We start from the raw sequence: 18,007 nt of genomic DNA, 5'->3' as shown, positions 1-18,007 counted from the left end.
TATTTATTACTTCTACATAGTATGATTCAATTGTACTTTTTGAAATACAATCTTTTTTATTGCTCAGCCAAGAAACACATTTTCCTCCAACGAAAAATGCTCCATGACTAGTGTTTTTTCTATCATCAATACTACCAACCCAATCAAAATCAGTAATAGCACATAAAGTGAAATCACTTGATCTATCATATCATAATCCATAATTAGGTGTACCCTTTAGATACCTAAATATCTTGTTGTAGATGCTCAAAAATGGTTTGCATCTATGGTTTCATCAAAATGAAGCTCCATTTGACATATAGCACACTTTTTGAAAGTAAACATCTTCACCTCATTCTAACTAGTCCTAATCTCATCTCTTTGGTCTTCTTTCATTCATATCTTCATTCACCACCATGATCATGTGTTTTGACACACCAAATCGTCTTCATCCTGCATTCCTACATCATCCTACATTGCTTGTCAATCTTCTAGGGCTTTCCACCTAGTCTAGCCTTAGTCTAACCTTTGTTTAACCAATTTTCACAAAATGTGACCATATTTTACTGATTTTACCCATTTTATGACCTCTTTCCATCATTTTAGACATGCACACAAAGTTTCAGGTCATTCTAAGTAAAGTTAGGTTAATTTTGGTCCCCATTGCCTTTTGGGGTGCACTCTACACTTTCAGAGTGCACTTGGTACTATCATATTGCACTTGAGCTTACCAAGTGTGGACTAGTCACACTTGGGTGCATTTTGGGTGCACTTGGGGTACTAAGATCCCTGAAACTTCATAACCCCTATGTTGTACTCCAGAGGCCATAACTTTTGAGTTTCAACTCTGATTTATGAATCATTAGTTGTGTTGGATTCATGTCTTCATTTTGAAAAAATTGGACTATGATTTTTTTAATTTGGTCACTATATTGAGTGGTAACCTTTGAAAATACTCTTAGGCCCCAAATCGACATCACTTTTCATACTAATTCATCCCATTTTCTCATTCCATTAACTTTAATCTTTTGGCCAACCTAGTTGAATCTAAACAGTGTCTATCATCATTCATATCCTTTTTCAAATCAATTTCACATCATTTTGGAACCATTTCAACATCATTATAAATCATATCAAAGAAACTCGCAATCATATCAAACCAACTCAAAATCATATCAAATCAACTTTGAATCACCCTAAATCAACTCAGAATCACCTTGAATCAGTCCTAATCAATCTGGAATGCATCAAACATCCCAAACCAATCATCATTTATCCAATCCTAGGTATTTTTGTGGATTTCAATACCTTGGAAACCTATCAATCTATGAAATCTTATCAATCTGGTCTTAGTATTGTCATGGCTCTCAGTACTAGGTTAAACTATCATTCATATCAGCCAATCTTTGATGTTTTCAAGTCTCTCATTGTTAGATCATGGCCTTATCAACCATTTAATAACATTTATAGTGTCCATAGTTATTATTATGATCAACCCTATCAACCAAAATCGATCCTATAGCATTTTACAATGCCAGTTAAATGTTATGTATCTTTAATTCATGTCATGTGTCCTTGGCATGTTATTAATTTCAATCAATCAATCAATTTGACTGTGGATTTGGTCTATACATCATCATCCTAGTCAATCTCCATTATCATTACACTTCATCGAAGGATACTATCAGACTTATTTAATTAGTTTGGCCAATCATCTACTAACTCTTCCTATAGGATTAAATAACCCATAATTTAATCCTATGTCAGTTTACTAACTATTATTCCTAATTATCATTCCCAATTAATTAATTTTATTAATTAATTGATCCATTATTCACAAACCATGGAAATTCTCAATTTCCTAATTCATATTTTCTACCATTAATTCCTTTTTTTACTAATTTCTATTTATGTGGAATAATGGATTTTTAATTCAAATATCCCACATAATATTGACATCATCGGGATACATGGTTGTGACACCTCATGGATTCTCCATTGAAACTTGGCTAAGATATTTCATACTCCATATATTCTTATTCCATTATGCACATCCATATTTGGCCTCCATTGTCATTGATTCTTGGGTTTAAGTGGGTTTGAGGTGTCATATGATACGTCATAGATCCTCTTCCATCTTTAACCAAGTTTGACTTCCAAGCATCATTCAATCCTACACTTGGCATCTTGTGTCATATGTGGCATGGATTATCAAAGGTATCTCTTTCCATCTCACATATCCAAGGTGATAATTCTAATGCTCGTATCTTCCATGTTGATTATAAAATGAGCATTCTTCCTTTCATTTCTGGTCCTAATTCCTAAGTCCTTAGCTCTTTAGTATTTTCACTCCATCTCTCATGCTAAAATCACATCTTCTAGTATTATCATAGCATTATCATTACCATAGGATTTTTTTTCAACATTGTGTGCACTATAGGCAATTTGGAGCTACATCATATGGAGAAGAAAGAAGGACATGCGAGCTACAAATGAAAGAGGGGGTTTCTAACCTTGTGTTTCTTCCTTTTTGTTTATTAGGTGTTGATGGTAGAATAAAGAGTGTTGATGTACATTTATTAGTTTTGTGATTTTTTCATAGTATGTTAGACATTTCCCCATTTTTTTTGGTCCTACAATTGGTGAGCTTGACATGAACATGCTTAACTAACTTGGGTTTCTTGTTTTTGTGCTTGTATGTGCAAGGAAGGAGCTCACTTGGAGAGGTATAAGGCTTATTCTCTCTCCTTTATCACACCTAGTCTAATTAGGGGGTCCAATAACATGTTTGTAAGCTTTTCTTTCATGCATTCTGATAGGTTTCTATCCTAGGGTGCACTCTGCTCTATCAGGTTGCACTTGGGACCCCTAGGGGGTAGTTTTAGAAGTCTAGAAGCCACCATAACCCCTGTCTACTATTCTTAGATTATCAATTGTGCTTATAAATGACCAAATATGCCATTTTAGGCCCCAAATGCACCATGGGCATAGTCTACACTATCTAAGTGCACTTGGGAGGGTAGAGTTTAAAAATCTAGTTTCTAGGTATTTTAGGGTTCAATTCCCAACAGTTTGTACTTGGTCTCCCAACTATGCCCTTCTGGGCTCCAAGTGCACCATGAGTACAATTAGCACTATCTAAGTGCACTTTGGGGCATTTTGAGCCATTTCAGCCTTTTGGGGCATAGTCTACTCTATTAGAGTGTACTTGGTTCACAGAAAGCACATGTTTCAATCAAAGTCTACATCTAGGATTTTTGTTTGCTTCTAGGACCTAGGGTAGATCTTTTTCTATTATTGATGGTCTATTTGCAACACGAGGCAATCATTTGATGAAGACATAATCATTGAAAACTACTAATGTTTTTTTGCAAGACATTGTTAAAGGCCTTGTTTGTTTGTCAAAACCATGTGTGTGGATTTCCTAGATTAGATAACATTTCATTTGGTACATAAAATGAACTTTTTATTTTCTTCTTATCATTTCTATAGTGTTTAAAGTGCTAGGGGTTAAATGGATGTATCCTCTCCCCTTGCCATTCATGGATCTTGGGTGTAAGAGAAATCTATGTGACTTCTATAGGAAACCTTCCTTGGACTAAGATACTCGATATTGGGTATGCCATGGGACAACTTTAGAGTGGTAATGGGCCAAAAGCCAGGTCAATGTTCCAAGCACTATATAAAACTCATTTATGGTGAAAGGCATGTTGGCAGTATTTTTGCATGATAGCTCTCTTGCAGTACCCTTGTGGTGTGTCAAACCCCAATTCTTGGGGCTGGGATACCTTCTAAGGAAGTTTATCATTCACTTTTTTAACATAATTCCCTTACTAAAAACCATGTTTTAGTGGCCAAAATCCTTTCTATCCACTAGCTCAAGGGTTCACCCATGCCCATGAAGATATCCTACATTCTCGTGGTCCTTAGTAGAGACAACAGTCCCTTAGGAAGTCATGCCCCTTGGGAAGCGAATCTTAGTAGCCTTGAGAAGTGAGTGTGCTATAAGGGGGAGCCTATGGTGTCAACATCCTAGGTTTTCCACTCTAAATAAGTGTGGTTGAACTTCAATTCAAGTAGGAATTTAGTGGATACCATCCTAAAGCCTAGGTTGTGGTGTGACTATTCACTTTTAACAATAACTATTCTTGTCTTAATGTGTCTTGCATGTGTGTTAAACATTAATCAAGATAAAAGAAAACATTCAAATTTATGCCTTGGATAACATCAAAACCTATAAAAAAATTATAATCTTGGTCAAAACTTTGCAAACTTTGGTACAATACTTTTAAGGCTTAGAAAACATGGCAACTTGTGATCCTAAATGTGCTTGGCATAACATAAGTTTCATCCTTGCATAGAACCCACTTGCATTCACCCTATTTTAATCCTCATACTAGCATCATGTAGGCTTCATCTTCCATCCTTTAGTCCTCACCTAGTATCCCTCATCTTTCATATTGCATTCATTAGGTTTTAGTGTACATCCCTTAGTTTTTATATTTCAACCTCAAAATTTGCACTTTGCATTGTCCATCTTGCATCTTTGCATACCCAACCCTCATCTTGAACACTTTAAACATCATTATAATTTTCTTAACCTTCATTTTTCACCTTTATCCTAGTCTTAACACTGTCCTTTACTATTTAACTCACTATGACATCAATCTAGAAACCCTAACACTTAAAATTGCCTTAGTTTCAGCCCAACTTCCCAACTATACTCTGAAACAGCCAAATACACCCAAACTATCCCCAACTACACCATAGGCATAGTTGGTACTATCTAAGTTCACTTGGTAGCCTGAGAACCTAGTTTGGGCTTCTAGATAGCATTTTGAGGCTTTAGAGGTGTCCAAAAGTACCTGGATAGGTCCCCTTGTAGTAATATGCCCTAATTTGCATTTTTCACCTCCTAACCTTCATATTCTTCACTAAGGAAATCATTACCTAGGTTGTGACATTCATTTTGCATCTCCTAATCCATCCAAAGATCATCCCTAGCATCCTAGTTTTATGGCATAGCAACTTGACAACCACCCCACTTAGAATCAACAACCCTTCAACCTAATCTCCCAACTGCACCATGAAACTACTAATTACACCAAAACTAGCTCCAACTACACTATATACATAGTTCATACTATTGGAGCACACTTGTTGCTATCAAAGCATAGTTGGACACCTGTATGACCATTTTGGGACCCTAAAACTGTATTTAGATGCCATTGTACATCCTCATTTTGCATCTCACCCAGAAAAACATCTTGCACCCAAAATCCCATTTTGCATCCTAGGACCTTTTCATATTGCATATCCACTCAACATCATCATCATTTTGAGCCCCCTAAATGCCATTTTGGACCCAAAACTTTGAGTTTAGTCAAAAATTTGAACAAAGTATGAGTCCTAGAGTATCTCCTAGTGTTGATGGATAATGGATCTTGACTAGTCCTTTTGTCTTTTCTTATCATTTTCTTTGGTCAAACTCTATCTATGTCTTGATATATTTGGCCTTTTCATCTTTATCAATTTGATCTTTTTTGTCTTTTATCACTTTTTGGTCAAGATCCAAAGTCCATTCTCACAAGGTTAAACTCCTAGACAAAATCCTTTCTAAAGATTTCACCTAAGCTCAAAACCTTGCATATACCCTCATCATTAGCATAATCATATTCCTAGTATCCCTAAACATCATTTTGAGTTACCCTAGTGGTATATCCCCTTCATCTTTCATTCTTCAAAGTCCCAACATGATTCCCACTAACAAACCCTATCAAATTATCTATCAACCAACTTGTCTTCTTGATCACTTACCCTTATCTTGAATATCACAAATGTCATTATCAACCCTAGCACATTAGTACTTTCTTAGGGCCCCTTGCACACATCAACCTCTAGCACCATTACCAAGTCCAAAATCCAACCCTAACCTTCATTGTGCATACCCTTTAGTCAAAATCCCAAAATATCTTTCACATTTTTATTTGCATAGTTTCCCTAGGACATTTGCATCTTTGCATATCAAAACCATAGTTCATTTGGCACTTTCCTAGGTTTCATAGCATCCATAGACACCTAAAATTCCAAAAAAACACTTATATCTTGCATACCCACATCCTAAGTATCAAGTTTTGACCTATTTTACCAATTGCATACTTCAGGTGCATAGTTGATAGTTTCAAAGTGCACTTGGTAATTAGGTATTTCATCTTTGGTTCAATAACCCTAATCTACACTTTCATAGACTTCATAGCATCCCAGAACCCTAGAAAACACTGAAAATCACCAATATCATTCACTTTTTTGTATTTTAGGCACCCTAGCACCTCTGTTGACCAACCACTTACCTTCAAGGCCCCAAGTGCATGAAGGGTGTACTTGGTACTTTTTGAGTGTAGTTGGTAGGTTTGGTGTGCACTTGGGAGGAAGAAAGTCCATTTAGGTTTCCCTCCACTGCATTTGCATCCTTAGGTATCATGCTAGCACTCACTAAGACACAATTAGCTTAGAGACCAAAAGAACTTTACCAACCCTTATTTTTTGAGGCACCAAGACAAAAGAAGAGGAATAAAACACAATAAACCTTTGATGAAGGCCAAATCGAGGCATTATAACCATTACTTGTAGACCCTCTAAACATGTATCTACAAGATCACCATAATCAAGAGATGATGCAACAAACCCTAAGAAACACACCTACTATGTGGTTTCCTTCAAACACTTCCCCCACACATGGAATGGTTCAATGGAGTCCTAACATTGAACCTATATTTGTCCTGATACCACCTAGAGGTGGAAGTGTACCAACCACACCCGAGGATGAACAAACACATTCCTTTGAATTCAACAAACCCAATAGAAGTACCTTCAACCCTAATGCATCAAATGCACAACAAGGTATTCTACACCTATGTGATGACTCTAACACATATTATGGCATCACTAATGAAGAAATGGTGAGGGCATGTGAAGTCAAAAATTTCCACAAGAACTTCAAACTTTTAGCAGTGTAGGAAATTGTCAAATTTAACCCAATCTTGGAGGGATCTAAGTCCAAAAATCCAACACAACAATTAAAAACATACAAACCATGATCAATATGGACTTGGATAAGGAAAAACAACCTTTGGATTTTTTGAACACAATAGGGGCAGCTATAAGGTCCCATTAAGAATCAACCATCGAAATCCTCCAAAGTACATTTGAGCACATCAACATTAATCCCTTGTTTGATGAACCACAACCAATGAAAGGAAACAAGACTCTTCCTAAGCATCCCAAGAGGATGTTAAGACTTGACCTCAATCACATGATGCAACAACAAGATGTGCCTAAAGAACTTGTGCTCTAGAGATGCCAAACATATCTCCTTCAGAGGAAAATCAACAAAGTACACCTTTGCTCCTAACTCTAGGAAGTGTTATGATGTCAAATGTTTTGGAGCCTCCCATGAGTACAGCATGTTAAACATGAATTGCAACAATCCTTATTGATGCACAAAGGAAAATTCTTATTGACATTATGCCCATTCCAAAGAGGAACACATAACATTGTCAAGTCAACATGATGTCCCAAGGAGAAACCTCTACCACACAAAGGTGCCAAAACAAAAATACCAACATGGTGACAAATTTTCAAGAACATAACCAACTACCCTAACAACATCAACCTACAATAATGAAAGGACTTAATGTTTTCGAAACACATTCAACATATCAATAGCAACATCAACCAAAACAACAACCTCAAGTGGTGCAAGCATCCAATGTCCCTAACACACACTCGAATATAAACCCACTTGACTTCCATGCAATGTATCAATAATAGTTCCAACAACAACAAGCTATGTTTGCTAAACAACACGAACAACTAAAACAATAGTTGGAATACCAAAGATGCCTTGAGAAATAAATTGCATACCAACAAAATTTGTTACAACAACAACACATGCCACAACAACCCCAACATATACCTCTACAATAACAATCACATACATGGCCTCACATGCAACCAACAGAGGTATCCCAACAAAAACCACAACAAATGGCACAACAACAAAACATGCTACATTAATCAAAATTGATACCACAACAAGTGCTACATCAAATACCACAAAAAGTCCCCCAACATGTATCAAAATAGGGGCCCTTTTGTCTCTAAGGTGCTAACATATTTCCTCCTCCTAGTGAAAAATCACCAGACTCATCAGACATAGAAATGTTAGAACCAAGTAGACATAGTTCTTGACATAGCAAACTATCTACTCATAGACACAAAAGACTCAAAGGAAAATCTATCATGCAAAACCCTAATGAAGAGATATTGCAAGAATTCAAACAACATTCCAAACAATTCAAGGCATTGGGAGTCCAAAGGAAACAAGATTTATATATAGAAAGGGACCTACATCCTAATCCATTTGATAAAAGTCTGTATATGCCTCCATTCCTGAAACACTTTGAGGCTCAAAGATTCAAAAAAAATTGAGGAAAAGGCAACCCCATTCATCACATCTAAGAATTTTGTGCTTCTTGTACCTAACTTAATGATGAGCCCACCTACCTCATGAGATTTTTCCCTCATTCTCTAGGTGGGATCACACTTGAACGGTACTCCAAACTTCCCAATAATATCAAATCTTGGTTAGAACTCATAGATAATTTTATCTCCCTTTTTTCCTTTAACATTACTAACGAGGTGACACTTTCCAATTTGTGCTCAATTAAACAAAAGAAGGGAGAACCATTTATCACATTCTTACTACAATGGAGAAGCTTAGTCAGTCAATGCTCACTAGACATTCCTGAAGAATAACAAGTTAACATGTGCATTGAAAACCTAGTTCCTGACCTAATATATGAACTCAAGATCAAAAGTCCAAGCACCATTTCTAAATTGATGAAAAAAGGGGCTAGTATTGAAGATGCTCTTATCCATAAGGGAATCCTCAAGATGAATAAGGAAAACACAAACACCAACTCGTCTAATGACAAGGCAAAAATTTTCTCCAAAAATAAGAATGTGACCAATGATGGAATTTTGGATGCACAAAAAATTAGCACAATACAACCTCAACTAACCTTGAAAGGTTCAAACCCTACAAGTTCACAAACTTCCAATCAAACATCACCTCCACAAAAAAAAACATTGACTTCCATGTAGGATGGACCTCGAAGACATCCTAGAACAAAAGATAGAAAATTCATAGCATTAGGGATACTTCTTGAAACTACACTTCAACAATTACTCAATAATAACTTCCTATAGTTACCCCCAATCAAAGATGAGCCACTGACTAAAACCTCTTGGTCGGATGACAAATTTTTTTTTTATTACCATCACATCAAAGGACAAAAAACCTCATCATGTTTCCAAATAAAGCATACAATACAAGACCTTATTGATGATGGTGTAATCACAGTCAATCCATCATTGCTAGCATCCAACTCTGATCACACTGTCTTTAAAGATCCTTTGGGTAATCATGAAAAAGAGAAACCCTCTAGTTCAAACTCTAGCTCACAAGGTAATTTGAATTACACATGCACTAGATATGACTACACCATCAATTGTTTCAATGTGTTAGATTCCTATATATCCACATTCACCTTAAAGGTTGAAGACCCTCATTGTAATGTCACTGCATGCCATACCAAGATCACCCTATCTAGAGGTACATCTAGACCTACTTCCTCTACTAGACCTACACCCCCTAGTAGACCTACTACTCCTACTTCATCTAATTATAACCTTGTTGAATAGCTTGGCAAGACCCCTACACAAATATCCATCTTGAACCTACTATGCGCATCTCCCCAACATAAAAAAATCTTGAATCAAGCCCTTAAAGAGTCAGTAGTCCCAGATAACATTGTTGTTGCCCAGTTGCAAGCCATGGTGGGAAACCTATTTGCATCACAAAATATCACCTTTTCCCCTTGGGATGTTTCTGAAGATAGACCCAACCATAATGATCCTCTTCACCTTGAAGTCTTTTTCCATAATGTTAAGGTGAGACATGTCTTAATAGAGGGAGGAGTAGGGTTGAATATCTACACACTTAAAGTAGCCAAAGGTGTAGGTTATTCTGAGGATGATGTAGATCCCTCTCGAAGAATCATAATAAAAACCTATGATGATGGTGAAAGTTTCTCTACAAGGGTCATCATCTTACCTATCAGAGCTGGTCTAGCTACTGAGAACACTTTATTCTAGGTCCTAGATATAGAAATGAACTGTAACATGATACTAGGATGCCCTTGGATCCATTCTATGAAAGTAGTTCCCTCTACATATCAGCAGTGCTTAAAATTTTCCTATAACAATATAGAGGTCACCAGCCCTAGTGATCCAGATCTTTTCCAATTTTGTGCTAATCTTAGAGATGCTACTACATACCAAGTCCCAAAAAACAATGAAGCACAACCCACAAGTTCCTCTAAGTATGTGGATGCTGATATACTCCTTATTAAAGCCAAGGAAAAGCAAAAGATTGAAGAAAATGTGTATGGAGAATACTTTATGTCTCAAGTATCTCACATTAGGGAGTCATTAATTTCACCCCAATCTCATGGAAAATCACAACTATTTCAAGTACAATATTTTGATATAAGTACACAAAATATCACTTCTATTGATGGGAATACTTTTGTATACATTGAGAAAGAAAAAGAAGAACAAAAACCCACTTTGATATCTCCTAGCAAGTATGGACTTGGGTTTAGTATCATGCAAAAACAAGGCTATGATGGCTATAGCAATCTTTGATGTTAGAAACAAGGAATAATTAAACCTATCACTATAAAAGGATGACCTTGTAGTTTGGGGCTCGGATTCAAACCATTACAAATAAGTCATCCTAGTACTATGGTACCTACATGTAAGAATATGGATGTTTTGAATGATGAAAAGGCATCTAAGGATATCCAACCTAAAACCAACAATCCTCCAACTTCTCAGCATAACCCCAATGATACCACTAAATCAAATACCCATATATCTACCTTCAACCAAATCCCATTCAACACTGATGATGACATCCCCCCAAGTTATCCTCAACTGTTGGATTGGGACCAACATGGACCACTGATCTTTGATCGATATGACAATGATGACGCTCTCACAATAGACTTTGAAATCTATGAAGACATTAAAATTGGTAATCATAAAGGTGAAATTTCTCCTAAAGAGAACACATTGGCATATTTTTGGGAGTCAATTCCATCTTCTAGATGAGAAATTGAACACAAAGAAAAAAAATGACAAGAGTAGGTCTCTTGGTGAAAACCAAAAGACACCATTAGACCATGAAAAATCAAAATATAAGTAGCTCCCAAGGACACAAAATGAACAAGTTGATGCCATGAATATAAGTGTTCCATTTATTAACATGCCATAAAGTCTTTTTGAGCTCCCTCAATCAGCCTTCATGTGGAAGGACATTGGTCTCAATCCTCCCAATCCTTTCTTATATCTAGTTATTTATCCCTGAATCCTACTACCTAATTTGTCCAATAACCAAAATACAACCTCTATCCAACAAGCCTTTCAACACGTCATCATCATTGACATCCCACACAACATATCCATTGGCCCATTTATCCTCAGATGCCCTGATTCACAAGAGGCATTGTCATGCCCAATTTTTTAACAAGGCAAAACACAAGTATTTAAAAAAAAAAAAACTTGTTGGCATATACATGTTGCAACTAAGCTCCTTACTCTTGTCAAGTTTCAATCAAGGTTTACAAAAATATGAATAACAAGGTCCCTCTATTCTTAAACCTCTAGGATCTGACTCATCATTATTCAATTTGAAGTGATATTTTACTAGTTAAATTATATTGAGAAACACTACAATTTTCATATTTCAAGATATCTGGTATACTCTTAAGTTGTCTTTCATGGTATCATTGTGATCCTTATTTAGTAAGTATACTCATCACAAGTGACATGCTATAAATATATTCTATATATAAAGACCTCTAATAACATCGTGTTGTAACTTTTAACATCAAGTAGATATACATATTAATTACTCGGTGTCCTAACTAACATGTTAATAATGTCATATTTTATCTTCACCTATATATCTTATTACACAATAGTGCTAGGATTCCATGTTCATTGATCTTATTTTGTGGAATATTCATACTATGTCTAGAATTGTATATGCATATTATCTAGTGTAGATATGCAATAATCCTTATTGATTCCAATATAACTAGTTATGTTATCTTAATATTTCGAATGAAAATTATGTGTGTTATTTTCATTACAATATAAAGTCAAAAGGGTAAGTAATCTTCTACCCTGAGTTGGTTCATTTCACTACTAGCTAAGAATTGCATAGTCTTATTAGTGCCTTTGATCCATATTGAATAAATTACATCTGCCCATTGTACCTTGACTTTTTCTTATATGTTATGATTCTATCCTTTCTAATTAAACTTCCACTTTTTAAGAGACAGAAATAAACATCTTAATTATCAATTTAACATTACTGTTTCCTACATAGCCATTAATTATTGTTAAATAAAATCAACTTATCACCATTCTTCCTGATAGCCCTAACTCTTCAACTTCGATCATGTTGGTAAGTTACTAACAAGGCCTTTAGTTAATCATTAATACTTGAATTAATTTTATTTTTAACTAATTATCTATTTATTTAATTATTAATATTGTTTAATATTTCCAATAGTCGCATTTTGTGATGGTTAAGTTGTTAAGTTGTTATCCTTGCCATCAAGGTTCAAATCTCATGGGGATGAGGTCTCCCGTTTGTGGCCTCACTAGTTCATAGCTCTAGGTCAAAGCATTTACCCCTCTTTAAATATATATATATATATATATATATATATATATATTGTTTAATATTATTCATTTATTTCCCTAATTATATATAATTCATATTAAATAAAAATTATACCATATTCCTATCTCTTCTTACTAACTTACCTCTAAAAAATAAAATTCACCTAACAAATTTCTATCTAAAATTATTAACATTAACTAACTTAACTAACATTCTTGATACTAATTTGATCTACTAATTAATGTCTTGAACTAAATTATAAACTCACATTTTCTAACTACATTTATTCACTTATCTAGCAATAATAATTTAATTTGGCTAAGTAGTAAACTCTACTATATTCTACTACTATACTAACTAGCTAACATGCTTCCTAATAAATTTTACTTAATCCATGCTTTATTAACTTACTAACCACCTAGTCCTAATTTATTTGTTTAAAGTTAGTCTTATACTATCCCTATGTTCTAACACAACTCCTTTTTCCATATTCCTAAGCCCATATCTAACATTCAAACAACATCACAATAACAAGAATCAACATGAATACCACAGTTTAACAACACATTTCCATTTCCCAACCAAGGCTTGCACAATGATTCACTATTAGAATCATAAACATTAGGTGAAGGTGGGCTCTTCAAGGAGGAGAATTCCATATCCTTGTGAAACAAAAAATCTTGCAATTGCAATATTTCAATAATGCTTCCAAGAAACATGCCATAACAAGGCTATCAATAACACATGCATCAACAAGGCTATCAATATCACATACCTCAACAAGCCCATCAACACTTACTGCTCTTCACATATCCTCACTTATACCTCCCATAGAACAATAGAAAGGCATATGGCTTCAATGGAGCCCATACTCCATTAAACTATCCCCTCTCCAAGAGAAGGATTTCTCAACTCCAATGAAAAGCCCAACTAACCCCTTCACCCCAAGGCCTCTCTTCCCTCCCAAGGGTGAGTGAAGCCTTCACACCCAACACAACATACAATCCACCACAACAAAATCAAGAACAAAATCAAATGCAAGTGAATCCAACATGCTCATTTACATACACAACAACTACTACATACCAAATGCAAACACATACATTTTACAAGAACATTCTTCCAATTTCCTTCTTTCAACTTTAATGAGATGATATAGAACATGGCATGAAGCACTAACCTCTTTCCAAGCTAGGGTTATGAAAAATGGTGATGGAGAGCTTCCCTTCTTTTCTTCCAAGTTTCTTCCTTCAAACCCTAAGTGTCTCTACAATTAGAGAGTGGGTAAACAGTTACTAAATTAGCACAAGTACCCTAAAAAGACCTCCTCTTCCATCCCCACCTACCCCTCTTACACCCTTGTACCTTTCTACCAATAAGACCTTAACCAAGTGGTGGGATGAGGGAAGAAGACATGTGACACTTAGATTTTCAAATTGGCTTAAAAATGACTAGCTTAGAGGATTTCCTAAGTCCCCTAGACCAACTTATGGGTATATTTAGACCCCCAACCCATACTACTACCATGTGGGAGACTTATTTCCACCAAAATAACACTTGGAAACCACTTTTAGACTCTCTAAAGTTCCTATCAAATTTAAATTTGAATTCCATCATAAAGGTGGCTCATCCTAACACTCTCCAAGGTGGGTTAACTTAATTTCATAATGGGATTAAGTTTAGGTTAAGTGACTTCACACCCAAAATCCTACATGAATGTCATTTACACATAGACAACACAAGTATCAAATGACACACACACATTGATTACTTTACACATCATGGTGTCATGTTGCTAATTAATCATGATCTTTAAACTTATAACACCCATGCACAATGACATTACGAAATAAACACATTACAATGAGGTTTTCAATCTTCCAAAGATTCACCTTGGCTTTACCATGTTCACATTGATTTGAACCTTGTTTCCTTGAATAATTTCCATGGTTCATCTTTCCTACACACTCAACTTAACCATCAGTAGCCCAAATGAAATATTATAGAAATAAACACAGGTAAGTGCAACATGATTCAATATCACATAAATCACATTAACATATAGAATTAACTTTCATCTAATTATTTCCATAAAATATTCAAAAAATTACAAAATCAAAATATGTATATCAACATTTATCTTTCTTAACATAATGAAATTTCCATTCTAAACTCTATCACCTTACTTATAATCATTAAACACTAAAGTCATATCTACTAAATCATTAAAACGTATAAAATAGATCTCAGTATATATGTCCTAAGTGTAAATCACTAATATGCATGCCTGTTAACTAGTATCCTTTCAATAAAGATAAACATTTTGACATTCCTAGCAATATCCCTTTATCACACTATGAGGGGTTTGCATGTGAGCTTCTAGGGTTAATTCCTTAGATTGTTAAAATGTTTCCATAATGATGTCATCATAATTTTTTTTTAAAAAATTGAATGTAATCATTTGTCTTGTTGTCATTATAACCTACACTTATTATTGTCCTGACTAGAGTAAATGTTAATTTATCCTTCCTTTCTACCTTATAGATCATACCTTGAATCTCATGACCAGGTTCTTAACTTGAACACATTGAGTCTCATTTCCATGTGGTCTTATCTTATCAACCTAGTGTTATTGGATAGGGTATCAACCTTATAATAATCAAAATCTACCTCAGTCTCTAATAGGATCTCATAAATTTTTGTTAGTAACAAAAATGCCAATCATAACTTAATTAACTCCTAATCATATTTATTTCATCCAGATCTATAGTAGGCTACTAGTGTGGGCCTTTGCATGTTGTGCTCTTGCCCTTTATGCCATGATGCATTTCATTCCATTCTCCATATAAAAATAAAGCTCCATTTGACATGTAGTGCACTTTATAAAAGAAAAAACCTTCCCATCATACTAACAATTCCTCATCTCACCTCCTCTATCTTTTGTGTCTTCTTCATCAACTACCTTGCATCTCATTATCAAAAAATTGACCTAACATATGCATATCTCAGTCAATTTCTCAAGGGGGCATCCATATATCCTCCCTACTGGGGCATGTTGTTATGGCCTCCTCATCATGTGTTCTTTTACAAAACACTCTAAATCACATTTTATCAAAGAAGGGAAAAATGTAGATGCTAAAAAATGGTTCACATCTATAGTTTCATCAAAATGAAGCTCCATTTGATATATAGTGCACTTTTTGAAAGAAAAAGTTGTCACCTCATTCTAAATGGTCCTCATCTCATCTCTTTAGTTTTCTTTCATTCATATCTTCATTCACCACCATGATCATGTGTTTTGATACACCAAATCATCTTCATCCTACATTTCTACATTCCTACATCATCCTACATTGTCTGTCAACCTTCTAGGGCTTTCCACCTAGTATAAGCTTAGTCAGACCTTTTTTTTACCAATTTTGACCAATTTTGACCATATTTTACTGATTTTACTCATGTTATGACCTATTTCTATCATTTTTGACATGCACACAACGTTTCAAGTCATTCCGAGTCTAGCCAAGCTGATTTTCACCCCTGGAGCCTTCTAAGGTGCAGTCTGCACTTTTAGAGTGCACTTGGGCTTCCCAAGTGCACCCAGGGAATACATGGTACTATCATAGCACACTTGGGGTTACCAAGCATCTGCTAGGTACACTTGGGTGTTTTTTGGGAAAACCTTGGTTAGTAAGATGCTCGAAACTACTCCCGTAACCCTTATGTTGCACTCCGGAGGCCATAACTTTTGCATTTCAACTGTAATTTACAAACCATCAGTTGCATTAGATTCATATGTTCATTGTAAAAAAATTGGGCTATAATTTTAATTATTTCATCACTATCTTGAGTGGTAACCTTTGAAAATACTCTTAGGCCCCTAAATCGACATCACTTTTCATACTAATTCATCTCATTTTCTCATTCCACTAACTCTAATCTTTTTACCAACCTAATTGTATCTCAAAAGTATTTGTAATCATTCATATAATATTTTAGATCAATTTAACATCATTTTGGAACCATTTCAACATCATCAGAAATCATATCAAATCAACTCACAATCATATCAAACCAACTCAGAATCATATCAAATAAACTTGAAATCACCCCAAATCAACTCAGAATCACCTAGAATCAGTCCAAATCAATTTGGAATGTGTCAAAAATCCCAAATAAATCATCCTTTGTCCAATTCTAGGTATTGTTGTGGATTTTAGTGCGCTGGAAACCTATTAGTCTGTCAAATCTTATCAATCTGACCTTAGTATTGTCATGGCTCTCAGTACTAGGTCAAACTATCACTCACATCACTTGATCTTTGATGCTATCAAGTCTCTCAGGGTTAGATCATGGCTTTATCAACCATTTAATAGCATTGGTAGTGTCCTTCAATGTTATTATAGCCAACCCTATCAACCAATCTTGATCTTGTAGCATTTTATAATGTTAGTTAAATGTTATGTATCTTTGATTCATGTCATGTGTCCTTGGCATGTTATCAATTTCAATCAATCGATCAAATTGACCACGACTTTGGTTTATCCATCATCATCCTAGTCAATCTCCATTATCATCACACTTCATCAAAGGATACTATCACACTTATTTAATCAGTTTAGCCAATCATCTACTAACTCTTCCTTTAGGATTAAATAACCCATAATTTAATCCTATGTTAGTTTACTAACTATTATTCCTCATTATCATCCCCAATTAATTAATTGATACATTATTCATAAACCTTTGAAATTTTCAATTTCCTAAGTCATATTTTCCACCATTTATTTTGTTTTTTACTATTTTCTATTTGTGTGGAATAATGGATTTTTAATTCAAATATCCCACATAATATTAACATCATCATGACACATGGGTGTGACACCTCATGGATTCTCCATTGACACTTGGCTAAGATATTTCATACTCCATATATTCTTATTCCCTTATGCACATCCATATTTGGCTTCCATTTTCATAGATCCTCTTCCATCTTTAGCCAAGTTTGACTTCCAAGTGTCATTCAATCCTACACTTGGCATCTTGTGTCATATGTGTCAAGGATTCTCAAATGAATATCTTGCCAAGTTGCATATCCAAGGTGAGAATTCCAATGCTCTCATCTTCCATTTTTATTATAAATGAACATTCTTCCTTCCATTTCTAGTCCTAATTGCTAAGTCCTTAGCTCTTTAGTATTTTCACTCCATC

Source organism: Cupressus sempervirens, chromosome 8 (genome assembly GCF_028749045.1).
Source record: "Cupressus sempervirens isolate cs-2001-9-10 chromosome 8, ASM2874904v1, whole genome shotgun sequence".
Lineage (NCBI taxonomy): Eukaryota > Viridiplantae > Streptophyta > Pinopsida > Cupressales > Cupressaceae > Cupressus > Cupressus sempervirens.
Note: the sequence above shows the minus strand (reverse complement) of the source record.